The sequence below is a fragment of the Canis lupus genome, chromosome 13 (assembly GCF_003254725.2).
Source record: "Canis lupus dingo isolate Sandy chromosome 13, ASM325472v2, whole genome shotgun sequence".
NCBI lineage: Eukaryota > Metazoa > Chordata > Mammalia > Carnivora > Canidae > Canis > Canis lupus.
In genome coordinates, this window is record NC_064255.1 from 6,388,136 (window position 1) to 6,402,932 (window position 14,797).

At 34.4% G+C, this 14,797-nt stretch overlaps 1 long non-coding RNA gene across 11 annotated transcripts in view; it reads left to right on the forward strand.

Annotated features, from left to right (window-relative positions):
* The window catches only part of LOC112662020 (uncharacterized), a 162,021-nt gene that overhangs the window by 83,196 nt on the left and 64,028 nt on the right, over positions 1-14,797 (forward strand). The gene's annotated exons all lie outside the window — the stretch shown is intronic.

A 14,797-nucleotide genomic window follows, 5' to 3' on the forward strand; every position in this document is an offset into this window, starting at 1 on the left:
AACTACCCTGAAAGTAATCCTGGGTTTAAGCCATTAAAGAATTATAAATAAAGGGAGACAAAGTACAAAATCCACTTTCCAATTAATATTCCTAGTAATTGTGGTGTAATTTGGGTGCTTCTAGTAAATGGGGACCATAATCACAAAGATTAATGAGGGCTACCAAAGGTGGAAAATCCAGATGCTGGCAGGGTTCCCAATCTCCAAGACTGAGTGAAAACAGCAGAGAAATATGAGAGTAAATATGATAATTAATTGAAAGGTCATACTCAGTGTCCAATTTTGAATTTGTTTTTGAAATGTGATAAACTTCTAAATATGTCCTTAGATTTTAAAAGAGAATTCAATCAATAGACAAATTTACTGAACATTTCCACTGTTCAACAGTGAGCTAGGTGGGCAGTGAGTGAGAACAGGGAGGGCCTCGCTCTCTAACCTCAAGGTACTTATAATCTATTCAGAGAATAAGAACCAATATATATTAAGTAATAGTTATCAAGACAATAAACTGCCACTAAAGCATCAAGTTGGGTCAAATAAACATCAGTTTCTCAAGGGTTGGATCCATATCTCATTTGACATAGAAATTGGACTGGCACAGGATAAATGTTTATCAAATATATGTTTGGATGAATTAATGATCAAAGAATTGGAAAATAATGAGAATAGGGAAGGAATTGTTACTAGAAGGGAATTTTTAAAAATGAATTAATTAGCAGGATGAAAATAGAAACACATTCCCAGTAAGTAATCTAAAAATAATAGATGTGGGTTTATAGGATAAAGGTCAGTCTCATTCAAATGGAATTGTGTTTATTTTGATTCAACAAAGCATAATACTGTGAATCAGACTAGATGTTAATGATGTAGAAATAACAAAAAAAAAATGTATGTTAAGTTTTCAAGACACCCTGGTTCAGTGGATACATAGTGAGGAGCTTTGAAGCTAAGGTTGAAAAAGCATATGGTAAATCCCAATGAGACAAACTTCAAAGTCTAGACCAAGAGTTTAGATTTCATATAATCTGATTTATTTAATAGTAGGAACATTCTGTCAGCATGATAGAGACATAATGAAAGATGAAAATCATTTCTAAAATATTAGAAGAATGAAGCAGATAGCTACTACTCTTGCCATCCTACTGTAGATATACGGTTAGGATTTCTTATATGACATACATAATTTTTAACAAAAATATTAATGGTTCTTATTACAGAACTACAACATTAAGAGACTTACTGTAATTGTTCATCTCTGTATTCAGTGCATATTTTCTGTGTGAACTGTTTAGTCCAGGAAAGTAACCAAAATTACAAACAACAGATGCAGACTCTCTTCCATTGGCACACTGCTCAATGTGTACAAATATCTGAGTATTTTTCATACAGTACTCAAGCTTATTATGTGGTCATTCAGTCATCTTAAGAGGTCTTGAAAGAACAAGGCAAGTGGTTATTAAAATGCTTTGGGTTAAAAAAATGCTTTGGGTTGATGGTGCATTAACATTACATGAATGCAAAGCCTTTTTATTTTGATCAGAAAATATCATTTGATACAAGCTCTGGTTTTAATTTACACTTGCTTGTTAGTCAACAAAGTTTGGTGAAATTACTCACTATAATTACTTTGAGAATGTTTCCATTTCTTCATCTCCAAATTGCTATGTTAAAAGAAAGATATATCTTCCAGGCATGTTATCTCAGAGTTAGCCAATCAGATTAAAAACTTTAGTCTATTAAATTATTTTGAAAAACTACATTTAGAGGCAAAATTCCAGGGAAAGAATGAATACATTCAACTTTATCTAATAGATTAGACACACCCCATCTCAATTGATGACTCTCCAGGACGTCGGAGGTATATATCGTGAGATGGCTGAAGTCAAGGGTCAGTCGAAGACAATGCCATATTCGACTGACTTTTGGGCCAACGTTCGGTACTGTGTCTATTCTTGATTGTTAGTCCCTGTGCCTGGCACTAGCAGGTTCTCAAGAGCATGTGGCATTATCACAATATTGGTAGTGTTAGGAAAAGACATAGCAAATTAGGGAAATTTACAGATGGGCCTGATACTCCAGATTATCAGCACACTTGTGTTGTTGTTAAAATAAAATACTCTCCAACTGTTCCATAGTTCTTTTGCATTACTGCTAAAGAAAAGTGTATTATGTAGGCAGAATTTTAAGCCCAGCGAGCATAATGATAGTGATTTGTTCCATTTTAAAGATGAGGTCATAGTAACCATGACACTCCATATTAAAAATATTAATTTACAAAAGCAGAGGTTGTTTAAAATTAAACAATCTTTTTTCTTTACCTATTTCCTAATTTCTTTGGGGTTACTTGAAATTTGGTATGATTGTTTTGTTTTTTTTTGCAAAGCATACTTAAAGCCAAGTATTATTGCATAAGAGGTTTCAATAACTTTGAAAAGTCATGGATTTCCTTTCATGTATATGTGAGCTCAAGGTGCGTTTTCCTGACCTCTCTCTTGTGTTCATCTTCAGCATTAGTGAGGCTTTAAAAAATACATGAGGAGAGAATTTCATATGAATCCTATGAAATCCACTTTACTTCAAGTCTGATAAACCAGTTCAAAAACAAGAAAAAATTAAGCTTGCATCTGAAACAAAAATCAATACTGTGGCACATTACTAATCAGATTTATGTAATCAAGATTTTTGGTAATTTGGATTTCAATACATGGCCATAAACATGCCACAAAGATTTTATAGCACAGTTGTGTGTATCCCTTCTTATGTGTCTGGAACACAAGCATGGCAGCTCTTCCTGTTGTCCTGTTTGCTCTGTGCTTAACCAAAAATAAAAGAACTGCTAAGTTGATAGTGGTTTTCTTATGAACAGGCATGAGAGATCAGGCTTGGCCTCAATACTAACCAGACCTTTAGTTAGTCATTCTTTAGTCATAGCTCTTCTTGACAAATATGGAAAGGACAAGAATCTTCAGATGGCAGGGAATAGGTACTCTTCCACAACTGTTTTTCCCTCTCTTATTATGACTTACAAAATCCATATAAAGCTAACTTCTAGGATGAAATCTCTGAAGCTCTGAACTCTTCTCCTGTAGGCAACATTATGAAAATGTAGACTCCTTCTCATTGCTCTGTCTTCCCAAATCTGATGAATCTGGCATTTTAAAATGGAAGGCTTTGCGTTTAATTCTGGGACCTGGTTCAAAGTTGATGTTAAATAAATTAATATGGAGAAAAATACTCTAGTAAATAAGCTTGTAGTAGTAGGTAGCTGTTACTTTGGTGAAAATAATTTATGTGCTTTTCACCATGATTCAAGCATTATTTTAGACTTAAGAGGGTTAGTTTTACTATAAAATATCCTGCATTTTAAATACCATTTAATTATGATTTGCTTCCTTGGGGATTATATCATCATGTGATTTAATTTGGTATATACCCTAAGGGGGAGCATATTTCAATCATAAGATATTTCTTCCAGAAACAATGATAGTTCGATGATTTATTTCAGGATGCTGTTATAAAGTGGCTTATTCAACAGTAATTTGAATGCAATTGAGTTTTAAAATATAGATACCCCAAAATGGATGAGAAATAAACATGTGCTTTTGTGCTCACACACACAAAATCATATTTATATATATTTTCAGTCTTTACCTTCAGTTATTATATCTTCAGAAAAGAACTTAGAAAGCTGAGAGCTATGAAACATATTATCTCTTCAAAAAGTTCATTTTTGGACAAGTATCATTTGGATGGGGATTAACTTAATCAGAGATTTTGAATCTTCTTTACTTTAATTTTTAATCTCTTTTTAAAAAATATGTCTGAATCTTTAAAAGACCTAAACTTGTAGTCACAAAGCATTGCTTCAAAAAAGGGGGAAAAAAAAAGAAGAGAAAGTTTTTAAAGCAGCCACCGGCTGTAAGAGAGATAGTGCAGGCAGCAGATTTGTGACAGAGTGGAGCATGAAACCCATCAGCTGATGAGTGAAAATCCCTGGTTTCTAATTAATCGAGGTACACAGGCCAAGGGATGAAGAGGATCAGGGAAATGAAATCAGGAAAAAGATACCATCAGTCATTTCTGCGGCCCATTGTCATACTTCAGAATCTGCTGTAATGAATCACTCAGGCATTCCACAGATACATTCAAATGGTGAAGAAAATTCATTGTCCGGTGAAGAGCGTTTGATAAAAATCTTTCTTTTCCCCCCCTCTTTGTCAGAAGCCTATGATCAGAAAAGGAAATCCAGACAGCACAACAGGTGTGCTTTTTGCAAGCCTGGTGAAATCTGCAAATGAACCAAGTATGGAAGAATTTTTTTGTACTAATTTTTTTCCCAAAAAATATGTATGGGGAGGGGAGGTGAGACAGAGCATCCAGCAGGAGGGAAGCTTGGTACTGAACCGGATTGCAAAAAGTGTTAAGATTAAGAGAAGCAGAAAAGTGAGTCCCTTCCTGCGGTTGAGAAATGCATGTTCCTGTAAAATCTTAATTAGGCAAATAGGAGAACATATTGGGAAATGTAGTAATATTTAATTTAATTTATCAAGTGGGATGGTTCCTTTGAAGAACAATCTATCCAATGAAGAAAGCATCATGCATTAGATCCTGGGCCTGTGGTTTCTGAGATTTCCCCGAGAAAGGGTTTCCTTTAAAGTCAGTGAGATTTAGCTATGATGAATGCACATTTCAGCCTGAAGGTTTTGTTCAAAGGTTTCCTAATTCAGGCCTGCATTCCTCCTGGGTTATAGCTCACTTTTGTGGTGGTTGTGTATTTTAATGGAGAAAACATTCATCGTGGCACCTAAGATGCAGTATCGGTGTATTTCAACTCTGCAGCAACTTTGTGACTGCAAACAAATCCTTGTAGCAGCTCCAAGTGCTGTGTGGCATTAGGTGACATGCAAAGATAATTGTTTTCAAATAATCAGGTACTGTACTGAGACATATAAGGATGGCTGATTCATTTTAAATTTAATTACTATAATATAGGGTCTCGCTGTCTATATTATCAATCACCAAGACACTTTGGAGTTGATAATATTAAAATTGCAACAATAATGAGAATTCTACTTCATGATGAAAATAATTTTAATCATGGGTAGATTACAAATCCATTTACAGTTACGGTTACTGAGAATTCTATTATCTACCTTCTCTTGTAAAAGATGTTAAGACATGTTTTCAGAGAGTATAAAAGATTATATAAGTATACTGTTTCTGTAAAGTTGCAGACACAGGATTTCAGGCAGAAAACCTTGAGAGAGCTTCCATACTGTTAAGGCTTGTGGGGTGGGATGGAGAGCAGAGGAGGTAGCTGTGGTTACAGGTGGGCATAAAGCCCTAGGTCTTTTTGGCTCCTGTTTGTCTTACTCTTTCAGCCAAATCATTTTTGAGAACTGCTTTGTAACAGGCACCAGGCTAAGTGTTGGAGATGAAGCAGAAAACAAGCAGTGTGATCCTTGTTCTTATGGTGCTCACAGTCTAGTTTGCTTTGGTGACTGCCCTGGCCCTTGAAGATGTTTGGGGTTTTAAATGGAGTCCAATGAAACACCCTAAATGGGCCTCGGCAATTAATGGTCCTCAACTGTGGCTGCGCATTGGAGTCACCTAGGAAGCTTAAATACAGATATAGACATACAGTAATAATAAATACATGTCTTTATCTGGGTCCCATGCCCAGAATTTTGGTCCGAGGTGGAGCCCAGGCATAAGTACTTTTGAAAAGCCCTCCTGGGATTATAACATGCAGCCGGGGTTAAGGAACGTGAGACTACCCAACAAGGATGCCATCTAAAAGGCCAGCATTCTGACTATTAATGGAAATCATTCTCTGCTCCTCTGGTAAGGCTGTAGGAAATAATTTTCCAGTGTCTCACTGACTTAAACTAGTTCAGTATTTTGATCCTAGAAGAATATCAGTTTGTCAGGAGCCCAAAACTCCAGTTAACTTATTTTGCGGAGTAGATAACTTCATATAAGACCTTATGATTACCCTTGTTCTGACTTCACCTCCCCTTCTAATATCAAAAGTAGTCAGATTTGGTCTGATAATTGGTGTAAGCAAGAGTTACTAATTAGTTACTAAGAGCTTCTTGTTGATTATTCAAAATCTTTTAACTGGTAATGTCTAAGACGTAGGTTTTTATATACCCTCGTTGTCGATTTAAAAGCTGAGTCAGAGAAGATATTAAATGTGTTTGAAGGGACTGAATTGTAGGAGGTAGGAATTCAATGGTAATGTGTGGTCAAATTATCTCAGCTGTATTCCCCTATTTGCTATGTCTGTGTTCCAAAGTCCTTGGTAGATTGCATTCTGCTCTGTCGTCTCTAATTTATGCATTTGAACATTTATTTCTTGGTGTGGGGCTACACATTTGAAGTACTTCCTATTTATATTTAGTTCATTTAAAATATATCTTGTATGTATACATTTATAAAATAACTAGACATAAAAATCATAACTTCTACTGTCACAATTAGGATTTTCTTTACCTATATTCTTTATTCTCTTGCTCTCTGTTGGGATTCCCTTTCTCTTCTCTATCTTTCTTCACCCTTATCCCTGCCCACTCCCTTGCTCCAGTATTTTTTTCATATTTTATTTTCTCTCCACTCTCTCAGGAATTAACAAAGTCAATAACCAAAAATACTCCCAAACATTCACTTGATCCCTTTACTCAGTCTTTGTTTTTGATAATACTCATGTGGAGTAGAGTGTGTGAGTGTCTATATGCATAGACATGGAAATAATTAGTTTAAAAAAATCCATCTATTACCCTCACTGTCACTTAAAGCATTCCCACAAGCGTGTAAACTGCGCCCCACACTGGTTTCCTGCTTTGGTGGAACTCTATGAATAAATTACATTTTCAGAGTCTGCCAGCTTTCTAATTCCAGCTTACTGCACTTTGGAACAACATCTTCCCTTCATATGTTGCATAATTTGTCTTTCCGGGTTTATTTTCATTTTTCTGTTTCTCTAGCTCACCAATAACTTTTGCTGGAAGAAATGGTCTCTCTCATGGCCGGAGCTTCTTGGGACTTATGCCTGCAATTGGGTCAAATTATCTAGGTGACAAAGCAGCAAAACCTACTCCGATGGCATTCAGTCAGGAGTATCATTGTTTAACATTTGTGTTTGCATGCTAATTTTCAGAACTGACAAACACATGGATACAAGTGTGAGATTAAATTTTATTTTCTTTAAAGCAATAAACTAGGTTCAATGTAATGTCTTTTGGCATTTAGAGAAATACAAAGCACTAAGCTGTCAGATTTTACAGTAACAATGAAGAATTGTGAATTCTGATTTGGAGGCACAAACGCTGCAATCATTAACTATATATACTTGAATTCATAAAGTACATTGGCAAAGGGAATAGAAACCAAAAGTTGTAGGTGAGTGAAATCATTTGAGAAGATGAGCATAGCCATTGCATAGCCCACCACTTTGATCCAGTCATTTTGCAAAATGAAGGTTATTAGGACAGGCTTCATCAAAAAACAAAAAGTGACCAGATAGTCCACAGGTGATCAGTTCCAAAGCCTTCCCCCAGAGTCAGCCCTTCAAATATTTATCATATATGTATGTATGTTTGCTTGGATCATGATAAGGTACCAATTTGGGATTTTTGGAAACTGAGCTAGCATGTCACCTGAGACATCTGTCTGATTTGGATTGAGTTCAGAGAAGCAAAGTGTCTTGAGAGGCCAAAAGAGAAAGAGAGGGTGAGAAGGAGAGCAGGCAGGAATGGACAGCCCATGTTGCCAGCTCTAATATCCCAGTGCAATTATTTTGTGGACATCCACTCCTTGCCTGCACAGGAGATAGGGCTATAAGTGTATGTTATTTTTTAATTACAAGGGGGGTAGAAAAAATCCTGATGATGGGCTGGAAGGTGCCATTGCATTGTTATTTTTTCCTCTCCCTTCGTTTGCTGATTATGTGAGCCGGGCTCCTTTGCTAGCCGATGATAAGCAGAATTTCCATGTTCTCTGCATAATTAATCCATCTCTGCCTCTCTTCATGCCAACTCGCCCGTTATCGCCGGCACATGCCTGAATTGCAAAAGAATCCGCTCTTCAATTGGAACTTATTGATATTCTAAGAAAAAAAAAAAGAGAGAAGGGGGAAAAAACTGAAAATCCTTAAGTTTAAGCCGCAGATTTTTAAATGGATTAATTTCGCTGCAATCGCAGCCATCTAAGGCGGGAAGGCAGGCAGAGCAAATTGAAAGCGTCTCCATGTTTGCAGAATTGGGTCCAGAACGCTGAAATGTACTGGCACAGCTCTCTTTTAAAGTCAGAAAATTACCATTCATTTACATCACATGAAATACTTTTTTATGCTAGAAATATTCAAGAGACGTTCTTTAAATGCCTGCTAATGCTTGATAACATTTCTAACTTTCAACGATTTGCTAGACTTTGATATGACATGATAGGAATGCCTTCCAGTAGAGAATATTATATCTCTCTTTATCACATATTAGATTACATCATCTTTTTTCTTCATCATCCCCAAGTAGTCTTTAAACAATGAAGTCTGTCATTGGTTATGTAGGATTTTGTATGCTGATGGAAGTCAAGGTTAGTCATTTATTTTTTGTCTACCTACAAATGAAATGCTTGTTTTTGTTTAATTTTCTTCTTCAAATACCTAGAGACCTTGGACAGTAATAATATAAGAATAATTGTAATAATTTCTCAGTAGTCATTGTTTTGACTATTTTCCTCAGCCTTATGATAAGCTCCTAATTTGAGAGACTTGATTCCTTCTCATTTTAACTTGTAAATAGTTACACTTTGAAATCTCCTTTGGCTTAGAAAAGCATCAGTAGTTGATGTCATTCAACAAAGTGTACTGTCCAAGAATCACAAATGCATAAACTTCCAGCTGCAGGATTCATGCAATTCCAAATAAAATTTGCTAAATGTTGCTTAGTTGTTGATGTCTTATATTTTGATCTTTAAATCTGTTGTATGTTAATTCCCTGACTCCTGGCATCCAGCACTTGCCAAGACTGAAGGTTTCCTTAATACTCTAGTTTAGCTTCAGCAATGCTTTTCTTCCTGTGTTTAGATGCTCACATATCTGCAGTTTCTGCTGGGCTGCACAACAAAGCTGATGTGCTCTTTTAGCTGAGAGAGAAGAGTTGCTAGTATCAACCAGCTAAGAAAATGGGAATATAAATATCTAAAAATATTCACCAGGAAGTGGGTCCTGTGCATTTTGAATTCAGTAGAACCTCAAAAGGCAAAATAATAATAATCATATTTAAAAAACTGACTTGAGGGATACATTTCTTAGGGAAAACTAGACAGTGAGAAGTGATATCTTTGTGGAGATATTAGTTATGAAACAAGAATCTTTATAACTATAGGCCATCTTAACATAAAATACTAGCATTGGGCACGAGGGTCTGTATTATTATTGAGTGCTTTAAATGTTAACATTGTATTTTTCCCCCAGAAGGAAACCAAAATGAATAGAGAGGAAAGAAACACATGTAAAAGGGAGATTTTTTTATAGTCATAGTAAAATAATTAACATAGTGGTGAATACTATAAACATAAAAACAGCTACAGTATACAGTTTTAACTGAGTCATCTTAATTATAAAATCTTATATAATTCTTAGGCAACCCAGAGCTTGGAAATAGAGGAAACTGCTAGTTGCACATTGAGTAATTTTGTATAGTCAGCTAAACACTTTAAAGCAATTTTAAAAAATGAAATGAAAAATGACCCTTCTTAAAATAGATGTAGCAAAAACATTTCAACCATAAATAACATTTTCACTGACCTTGTATACCCTACCCTTTCATTTAAAGGCATGAATTAAAAGGACTTGAAAATTGCAGGTGTATATGGGGAGAGAGAGAACTTCTTCTGGGCATTCTGTTTTGAAATAAAAATCGTGATTTAAAAATCAAATATTTTCTATAGTGTGCATGGAGTTCATATTTTGAATACTTTAGAGAAGATAGCTATAAATGTGATGGGAATGTATGTTTTTATAAAATTATATGTTCTGTTTCTACCCTAAAATTATGATTTTTAATATACAATTAATAGTTATAACAGTTCACACAGTTTAGCACACATTTTTCCTGTGAAATACAAGTTATTATAGTTTTATTATTACATTGTAAATTCACTGGATATTTTAAATGAATGTAAGGTATCACATTCCTAATTATTACCATATGTACAGATCACAACGAGAAGAGTGATGCAAATGGTTTCGAGATGCTCAGTGTCAGATGACAGGCTAAATCAAACAGCAGTGATTCACTCTGAAGTGGTGACGGCAAATACGATATGAATTAGCTATTTCACTGAAAAAACTAAGACACTGACATGGATTCATAAATGATGAACTGACTTATAATAGAAACAATTGAATGGATTTTTTTCTTTCTTTTAAATTTAAGGATGAATTGAAAAATGAAGAAACCTATTACAAATGATTTTCTTGGTGTCAAAAATTGCTAAATAGTTCCTTTTTTTGACATTAGGAGAATGAGTGACAGCCTTTTATTTGTATTGTGCATGATGGATGGATCCCTTCATCGTCTCCCTTCTCCTTCCTCTTTCCTTTTAATTGGATGGAATTGAACTATTTACCACCTCTAAGTTGGCTTTTTGCTCATGAGTTACCACCATCCTATGCTTATTCCAAAGAGCCAAACATATCAATTACATCTTCCTCACAGACATACATCTTCACAAGTGAACTATCTAATGATTCTTTTCTTGATCCTTTGCCTTTTCTTGTACCAACTCCAATGGGTTTAAACTCATTCAGTCCTGGGAAAAAAACTTAATGGACTTGAACACTTTTCCCTTTTCTATTCAATCCTTTTGGGTCAGGTGGTTCTTGTGATAAGGAATAAGTTTCAAAGAACCTTTAATCTCTTCTGTTTTGTACCCATACTCTCCATTATAATTGTTCCTCTCCTCAGCTTCTCATAAAATATAACCGTGGATCACTGAATATTGGCATTCATCAATTAAGAGGCAGCCATTGAGAATCTCCTGTTTAGTCTCGCGCTGCTGTATGCATTAAGGAGACTGGAATTTTGTGACTTGCCGAAATCTGTTATGTGGTCCTTTCCTAGCAACAGTTTGTGGTAAAATATCCATAGTTTTGCTTAATTCTAACAAAATACATTCCAATTATTCTTTCATATTAACCTAGAATTTGTTTCTTTAGAGATACTGGAAGATGTTTTCCAAATTGGTGATTCTCAACTATAGACAGCCTATATATATGTTATCTTGATAACAGGCAGTCAAAGTTTTAAAGTATAGTATAGAAATATGTATTTTAAAATAGTTGAATCACAGTCTTTCAGGAAACATAAAGTTGTGCTTTAAACATGCAAGAAGAACTGAAAGGCCTCTTCCAGCTACCTGACTGGAGAATGATGTGTAACCAAACATGGTTTCCTACTTTAGAAATCACCCTAGGATATTTTCCACAGCATTCTGGACACTAACTAAAGTCCTTATTAACTGAAAGAAGTTTAGATGTTTTCTTTAAAACTATTAAGAAAGCAGATTAGAGAAAAGACAGCTGTTGTTTCTAATTCTGACTGATCACTTGTCATCTTTATGAGATCAATAATGAGACCTCAATTTCCTCATTTGTAATGATTAGAAACATAATACCTATATCAAAGAGTTGTTATGACAATAAAAATATTAAAACACTATATTTCCTGAAACATAGGTAGTGTCATGCAGTTAGCATCCTTTCTTGCCAATTGGTCATTACTTTATATGAGACAAATACTGGAAGAGGAGAGGGAGTAAAGTAAGAATCAGTGTGTGTGTATTCTATTACTTAAATGTATCAGCAAGTATCAGGTACTTCTATTCAAATATTAGGTAAAAATGAAAAATTTCTTCATAGTCAATGGTCTTTTCAAAGCTTTTTCTCTAAGAGTGGGAATAAGACAAGGAGTCTTACCACTCCTTTTCAACATAGTCTTGGAAGTCCTAGCTAGAGCAATCAAGCAAGAAAAAGAAATAAAAGGTATCAGAATTGGAAAGGCAGATGTAAAACTGTCTCTGTTTGCAGATGACATAATTTTAGATTTAGAAAATCTTAAAAACTCAACCAAAAAACTGTCAGATCTAATTAATGAATTTAGTTAAATTACAGTGGGCAAAATTAACATTGAAAAATCAGTGCAGTCATTCTGGAAAACAGTATGGAGTTTCCTCAGAAAGTTAAAAATAAGACTACCTACAATCTGGCAAAATACAAAGGATACAAAAATACTGAATCAGAGGGATTTATGCATCATGATATTTATAGCAGCATTATCAACAAGAGCCAAATTATGGAAAGAGCCCAAGTGGCCATCAATTAATGAATGGATAAAGATGTGATATATATATGTATATGTATATGTATATGTATATGTATGTATATGCATATGTATATATGTATATAAATATCCATCAACTAATGAATGGATAAAGATGTGATATATGTATGTGTATACATATACATATATGTGGGTGTGATATATGAATATTACTCAGCCATAAAAAGAATGAAGTCTTGTCATTCACAATGACATCGATGAAGCTAGAGAGTATTATGCTAAGCAAAATAAATCAATCAGAGAAAGACAAATACCATGTGATTTCATTCATATGTGGAATTTAAAAACAAAACAGATGAACATGGGGGGAAAAGAGAGGCGAACCACAAAACAGACTCTTTACTCTAGAGAACAAACTGAGTATTGCTGAAGGAGAAATGAGGGAATGAATTAAATGGGTGATGAATATTAAGGAGGGCACTTGTAAGAAGCACTGGGTGTTATATGTAAGTAATGAATCACTAAATCCTACACATAAAATTAATATTACATTGTATGTTAACTAACTCGAATTTAAGTAAAAACTTGGATGAAAAAATCAGTATCATTTCTATACACTAACAATGAATTTTCTGAAAAAGAAAGAAATTGATACCATTTAGAATAGCATCAATAAAATACTTAGGAATAAATTTAATTAAGGAGATGAAATATATCTATTCTGAAAACTATAGGATATTGTTGAAAGAAATTGAAGAAGATATAAATAAATGGAAAGATATCCTGTGTTTATGAGCTGCAAGACTTAATTTTCTTAAAAGAAATGTCAATACTCCCAAAGACCATTTATAGATTCAATGCAATCGCTATAGAGATTGCAGTGGTGTATTTTGCAGAAGTAGAAAAAAGCACTTTTAAAATCTATGTGGGAACTACAAAAGACCCCAAATAGCTGAAGAAATCCTGAGAAAGAAGACCAAGCAGGAATCATCACATTTTCTGGTTTCAAGCTATGCTATAAATCTATAGTCATCAAATGAGTGTGGTACTGGCATAAAAACAGACAAACAGATAAATGGAAGAGAATCAAGAGCCCAGAAATAAACCGAAGTTTATATGGTCAACTAATATTTGACAAGGGAGCCAAGAATGCTCAATAGAGAAAAGACGGTCCTCAGTTAATAATGCTAAGATGATTGGATATTCATATGTAAAAGAATGAAACTGGATCCACATCCAACAGCACTGACAAAAATTAACTCAAAATGGATTAAAGACTTAAATGTAAGACCTTAAACCATGAAGCTCTTAGAAGAAAACATAGGAATAAAGCTCCTTGACATGGGTCTTGGTAATGATTTATTTGGATGATACCTAAAGCACAAACAACAAAATAAAAGACAAATGGGACTACATCTAACTAAAAAGCTTCTGCACAGTGAAGGAAGCCATCAACAGAGAAACTACAAAATATTTGCAAACCATATATCTGATTAGAGGCTAATACCCAAAATATATAAAGAGCTCCTACAACTCAATAACAAAAAGCACCAAATAACCCAATTTTAAAAAGAATAGACATTTCTCCAGAGAAGATAAGTATAAAAGGCCAACAGGTATATGAAACATCACTGGTCATTAGGGAAATGCAAATTCAAGCCACAGTGAGATATCACCTCACACCTGTTAGAATGGCCATCATTAAAAAGATAAGAGATAACAAGTGCTGGTATGGATGTGGAGAAAAGGGAATGTATGTGCACTGTTGGTAAAAAGGGTAAAAATGGGTGCAGCCACTACGGAAAATAGTATGGAGGTGTTTCAAAAAATTAACGATATGATCCAGCAATTCTACTTTTGGGAATATATCCAAAGGAAACAAAATGCTAATTCAAAAAGATGTCTGCACCCTCGTGTTTATAGCATCATATTTTAACAATAGCTAAGACATAGAAAGACCTAAATAGCTATGTTAGGTTTCAATTCCCTCATCCATGTTTGTTCTACCATTCTCAGTTTAAAAATAATTATTTGATAGAAGATAGGAATGAACTAGAAGCATATTAGTTTTCTATCAGTCATTAACATTGTACTGTTTTGTGAGGTGAACCAATCCTTCCCTCTTCTTCTTGTTCCATTTTATTTAAAAAGACATTATTATTATTATTAGCATTGTATTGTTATTTGCATCAGCAGCAATAGTAATAGTAGCAGTAGTAGACAATAGTAGTAGTAGCAGCAGCAGGAGGAGCATGGAATCTCACTACGTTCTGGATTATTTTCCGAGGTGGTGTAGCTATTCATAAAACTTTTGAAATGGATTTCTGTGTATATGCCTCTTATCTAATCTTTTATAGCTACAATTTAAAGTTCAAGTTTGTTGAATAACTCTAATGAATCAGACTGGGACTGCAAACAAATGTCCATGTTTCAAAGTACTGTATTTTATAATG